The sequence below is a fragment of the Elephantulus edwardii genome, unplaced genomic scaffold (assembly GCF_000299155.1).
Source record: "Elephantulus edwardii isolate Elephantulus edwardi_28Jun2011 unplaced genomic scaffold, EleEdw1.0 scaffold00221, whole genome shotgun sequence".
Taxonomy (NCBI): domain Eukaryota; kingdom Metazoa; phylum Chordata; class Mammalia; order Macroscelidea; family Macroscelididae; genus Elephantulus; species Elephantulus edwardii.
In genome coordinates, this window is record NW_006399971.1 from 4,490,624 (window position 1) to 4,496,986 (window position 6,363).

The 6,363-nt window shown below is 37.8% G+C and overlaps 1 pseudogene; it reads left to right on the forward strand.

Annotated features, from left to right (window-relative positions):
- The first annotated feature begins 5,423 nt into the window (after positions 1-5,423).
- LOC102871707 lies at positions 5,424-6,137 on the forward strand (annotated as a pseudogene).
- The last annotated feature ends 226 nt before the right edge of the window (positions 6,138-6,363 follow it).

A 6,363-nucleotide genomic window follows, 5' to 3' on the forward strand; every position in this document is an offset into this window, starting at 1 on the left:
TTCTTTTAAAATTTAAAAGTAACTCTCCTAGTTGTTGTTGTAGTTGTTTAATGCCATTAACTAAGACTCATAGTAGACTTATGAACAACAGATCTGAACCTTGCTCTGTCTTGCACCATCCTCATAACCTCCGATATTCTTAAGCTCTTCTTAGAGTCATTGTGCAGTCTATGCTGTTGATTATTTTCTTCTCTTTCTTTGACCCTTCTGACAACATGCTCAAAATATGTGAGACCAAGTTTCACCATCCTCACCCGTAAAAAGCTTTTTGGTAGCACTTCCTTCAAGATCAACTTGTTTGTTCTTTTGACAGTCGATGAAATATGTAATAGTCTACTACACCATCAAAATCCAAAGGCATCAATTCTACTTTAATCTTCCTTATTCATTGTTCAACTTTCACATGCATAGGAAGACGTTGAAAATACTGTGACTTATGTCAGGCGCACCTTAGTCTTTATACTGACATCACTGCCCTATAGCACTTTAGAGAGGCCTTTGGCAGCAGATTTTCCCAATGCAGGACGTCTTTGATTTCTTGACAACTACTACCATGAGTATTGATTGTAGATCTAAGTAAAATTAAATTATTGACAACTTTAACTTTCTCCATCTTGTATGATGTTACTTATCTATTGAATTAGTGGTGAGTTTCATTTTCTTAATGTTGAGATGTATCCATATTGAAGGCCTAAAAACAAGATCATATTAACTGCATAACAAATGTTGTTGATGAGTTTTCCTCCGATCTTGATGTCAAATTCTTCTTCATGTGGTCCAGCTTCTCAAATGAATTACTCAAAATATAGATTGAATAGGTATGAGGAGAGGATAGAACCCTGATGTGGACCTTTCCACATTTTTTTTAAAAGATCTTTAATGCTCTTTTTTTTGGGCAGCATAAATATCTTATATTGGTTTGCTTACAAAGTTTGAATACATTGTGTTTCACACTATCCTTCATGCCGTTTTAGCCTTTCCTCATTTTAAAACATCCAGCGTTCCTTTGTTCTGTTTGGACAACTAACTTGCTTCTTTGTCTGTGTATATGATTCACATGAGCACAGTTAAGTTTTCTTAGTGTTATGATAATATTTTTATGATCCACACAGTCAGATTATTTACATAATCAATAAAACACAAGTAAATATCTTTCAGGTATTTTCTGCTTTCAACCAAGATCCATCAGACATCAACAATGTTATCCCTCGTTCCATGACCTCTACTGATTCCAGCTGGAATTTAGGGCAGTTCCCTGTAATTGTACTGTTTCAGCCATTTTTAAATTCTTTTCAGCAGGTTTTACTTCTATTACCCCAGTTACTAAATCAATCCATCTTATCAATGGTCTTCCTCTCCTGTGCTCTCTCTCCATTCTCCCAAGCATGACATCCCTCTCTAAAGATTGGTCCCTCCTTGAAACATGCTCCAAGTCTGTCAGACAAAGCTTCAGAATCCTTGGCTCCGAGGAGCAGCCTGGTTTCACCCTCTTGAGGATGAACCTGTTTGTTCTCCTAGCAGTCCATGGTATATTCAATACTCTTCTCCAGAACCACAGCTCAAAGGCATCAAGTCTTCTATTATCCTTAGTTATTGTCTAGCTTTCTGACAAATAGCAAGTAATTGCGGAGAATATGGCCTGGATCAGGCACACTTTAGTCTCCAGACTGACATTATTGTTCTTCAGTACTCTGGAGAGGTCTTTGACAACAGGCTTTCCCAATGCAATCTGTCTTTTGATTTCCCGGCTGCTGGTACCAAGAGTGTTGATTATGGAGCCAAGCAAACTAAAGCTGTTAACAGTCTCAATCTCTTCACTGTCTATCATGATGCTGCCAATCAGCCCAGGGGTGAGAATCTTTGTTTTCTTGATGTTGAGCTTCAATCTATATTTAAGGCTGCAATCTTTTACCTTCTACAGCAAGCGCTTCAGGTCCTCCTCAGTTTCATCAAGCCGGGTTGTGTCATCTGCATGGAGTACTTTACATAATTAAAGTGGAACAACAGGAATAATAATTATAGACAACAAGGCTACCCACAGAAAACTGTGAAGTGTAGTATTTTTTCTAGCAATCTCTAACAGTGTTTGAGATTAAACCAAGTTCTCATGTACCGTGAGAGCCTCATGAGCATGAGTACATAAATTCCTTAGCCAGAAATTGTGTTCAGTCCCATCTTTGATTCAAGTACATGTCACTCAATATAGTAATCATATGATTGCTCAATAAATTTAGTTTAATTCATGACAGCAAAAAAGGGTAGGTGTGGATGACAGAGTGCATAGATTAAAAACTGGGGCATCAACAGAAAGACAGAAGAAATTATTAGGAGGAGAGAAGAAATTATTAGGATAGGGTGTCGCTGGGAAAGAGCTTAAATGTGAAAGAAGCATGAGTCACAACACTTTGCCCCATTACTATCCATGACGGGCCCTGGGATCTTCTGACTGGATTTCCTCACACTTTCTTCACTGGTCTTACTTCCAATCTTGTCCCTAAGCTCCTTTAATTGTAAACCTGGGAGTTTCTATTCCAGGGCTACTGTTTTATTGGCTCTTCTGGGAGCTGACAGATTCCCCTTTCTCAGTTAGCTTCTGTGTTAAGTAGCTGAGTGGGCAGTTCTGCAACCTGGACTAAGAGGCAGGAAGGTGGGCAGGTAGCAACCTGTATTTTGCATGCACAAGTCCAGATTCTGACTTCATCTGCTCACCCCATCTTCTGGGCCGAGTGCCATCCTCCATTCCCTCTTGTCTGAGAGGGCGCTATTATCTGTCTAAGACTTTTACATGAGTTAGCGTCCAGCTAAGGGTAGCATGGGCATTCACGGCTAGACTGGCAGACAGTGGAAGACCACAGAAAAGGTCAGAAGTGGATGACAGGCTCCTGCCTGTCCACTCTGACCCATTTTGTGCAAACAGAAGGGAAATGAAGTTATTTTAGTACCAGAGAGTTCTCCACAGTCTCTTTACTAAATTTGTTTTCTTCTAAGGGACCTGTTCAAAGGTGAGTAAGAAAACTCTTTTTTTTCTCCTATCTCTATCCTTTCTTTCTAGCAGCTTCTGTTGTTGATTTTATCAGTAAATTTCAATTTCTATTTCTTTCAAATAATGTATCATCTTTCTCTTTCTTTTTATTGCCTGCCTACCAGTATAAGTATTTTGGGAAAATTGAGAGGCTGTGTTCATTTTCTATTTCTCTGTTTTGTCTCTTACTCTTAGTCTTCTTCCTATTTACCTCTTTTTCTTTTTTAAAATTTTACTAACCTGTAACCTCCATCAGTACTGGAAGTGAGGGAGATCAGTTATGGGTTCTTAAAATGAAGTAAGATCAAAAGCAGGAACTCTCTCTCAGAATAAGAAGAAATAAAAGTGAGGCAAGAGAAAGGGATAGACAGAGAGAGCCATCTTGTCTTGGAAAAGATATTTGGCACAACTTTGAAGAATCTAGAACAAGTTATGCTGAGTACTATAAGTCAGTCACAAGAGGATAATTATAAGAAAGCTATTATTTAAAAAGCTATGGATAGGGGAGAGAAGCTAAGAAACAATTCACCCACAAATAGAAAGACTCTTGGAAGGTTAGCAGGGAAAGAAAGAGGAGTTGAAATTAAATAGCTGAGGGAAAAGCAATTACAATACAGGATTGATTAGGTACTGCAATTAATTATATCATTGGTTATTAATCTTATATATATATAAATAAAAATGTCTATGAATGATTAAGTTTAAGAACCGATATGATTTGTAAATTTTTCACTAAAATAAGAAAGAAAAAAGGTAATCCTAAGAGAAAAGAGTTGTTTTTAGGGAACAAAATTAAGCAATCAACTCAATGTATAGCAGAAAGGATTAATGTTAATAAGTAAAATGATACTAGAACAAATTAGTAAGAGGCTAAAATAAATTCTTAATATATTTTCATATAATGTAAATATTATTCATGCAACAAACATTTATTGAAAATATAACATATGTGAAGCACTGTTCTAAAAGCCAGAGATCGCATTGTGAGTAAAAGTGGCGTCAGTAAACAAAAATTTTAGTTGGGAAGCAGAAAGCAAGCAAACTTATGTGAGTAACATGCATCCTGTCTGACGGTTTTGAGTGCTATGGGAGACATAAGACAGAGGAAACAAAGGGTATTAGAAGGATTGTAACTTTTAATAGGATATTAGGAAAGAGCTTGCTGAGAAGAGAGGGGAAAGGTCAGTGAGCAGGAAGAAAATACATTGGCAAGATGCTCCCATGAAAATGTAAGAGAGGGCACCAATGCCAAGCAAAGCTGGCATCTCCCAGCTCTCAGGGAGAAAAAGAAGGGAGACAGGAAGGAAAATCCACAGAGATCAGAGGAAAATATATCTGGGCAATTATGGAGGCAAATAAATTTATTCTTGAAGCATTTTTACTTTTTTTCTATTAGATAGGCTCACCTCACCGTCTTGCAAAAAAACTAGAGGACAAGAATAGAATAGGGAAAACTGTCCACTTGAAGACTGTTGTATTCACCAAAGAAGCAAGATTGTGGGTATGGGTTTGAGGCAGCAGAGAAGAGAGGTAATAAGGGAGCAGTAAGATTTAAATTTTTTTTGTGGTTAAATTTTTGAAAGAATAATTTGCAGTATTATCTGATTAACTGAAGGCATGAGAGAGAAAAAAGAATCAAATAGACAACAAGTGGTGTGACCTGGTGTGACCTGGAAAATTGGATGGAAATTACTCATCTAAAGAGATGGAAAAGAAAGTGAGAAAATTTACATTCTTCAGGGAAGGAGCTAGACTCTACTTGACCATATTAACTAGAATAAATCTCTTAGACATGTGAGGTAAGATGTTGAAGTAAAAATCTGAAGCAAAAGGGAGCCACCAACTATGAAGGAGTAAATGTTATCAGTCAATCACATGACATCAGTTGTAATAAGACAATATTTAGAATTTTCCTGGAAAATTCCACATATACATTATCATCAGAGGATCACCAAGGTACAGAGATAGAGAACTGGCTTAGTTATGCTCATGTCACAGAGGATGCAGGTGTACCTGGAAGAGATAAAGTCCACAGTTAGTGATGACAGATGGTTCTTGGACTCAGGGCTCAGATAGCCTCTCTGGTTTTCTGTCTATAGCATTTTCTGCTTATTGAAAGAGAAGACTTTTCTCAGGAACATACTTATTATGCATTTATTTGATGGCCAGGGAGAAGTGTTAAAGTTGTATGAAGTTATGAGAAAGTGAGACAGAAAAAGAAAGAGCATGCGTATCTCCTTGAAGGTGCCCCGGACTAAGGGACTCACCACATGGTGGGCAACATTTAGCATTTTCAGCCCAGCACAAGGAACTTCTGCTGTGAGGTGAGGTCAGGAGGCTTTCAGGAGGAAGTCTCCAAGGTGGAGTATCTGAGAAGGCCCATTCTAGTTTAGAAATAGGCATGGGGTGGCTTCTAGCGGCAGCGTTTGTCAGATGCCCTGGAGAACAGGGCGATGTGTTTGATGAGGAGGCAGACAAGGAATAGCAGAGCCACATGCACAGATGAGTGAAAGAGGTTATAGAGATGGAGTGGGTGCTGGGAAAGCAGGGCTTCAATCAAGGTTATAAAGAAGGTGCAGACATTATTGTAAACTATGGACAGCTCAGAGAAACATTAAGTGCTTTGCTCTCCTGGTGTCAAGTTCATGATAATAACTCAGCTCTGATCAGTAAAATAAGTAATCTTTTGGATGCAGTTGGCCAATGTGAAGAGTATGTGCTCAGACATCTGAAATCAATCACTGCACAGCCCCATATTGTAGATTTACTGGATTCCATTCAGGATATGGACCTTGGTCGTGTAGTTCCATCTGAGAAAAAGATTCATGAAGGTAAGGAAGAAAGGAACTGTGAAAATAATGCTGAGTTTAACAAAAACTGCAGCCAGAATGTTAGTGGGATAGATTGTTCCTATTCAGACTATTGTAGAGCACAGCAGTGTACACATTCTGAAAGTCCAAGCCTCACCTGGATTTTAGAACAGCCAGCCAGTTTAGTAAAACAACTGGGAGTAACAGTAGATATATTACAGCACCTCAAAGCAATTTTAAAAGTTAACCGTTTTCTAATCAAGAGTATTTCAGAACACTTCTTAGTGTGTTTTCAACTTTTATAGCCAAAATCTGTACAGATTTCTACATTAAATACTTGAACTGTTAGGATTATCCTTCATGAAAATTTGAAATGTTTTCAAAATTAACACTAATAACTACAATACCAGCCTTTCTTCTACATTGGTCCAGTAGTATTCTGCCTTTTCATTATCTACTAAACTAACAATGTAACCATATAATAGTCAGGGTTGCTTTATCTTAGAACCTAGTAGATCAGAGGAAAAAAAC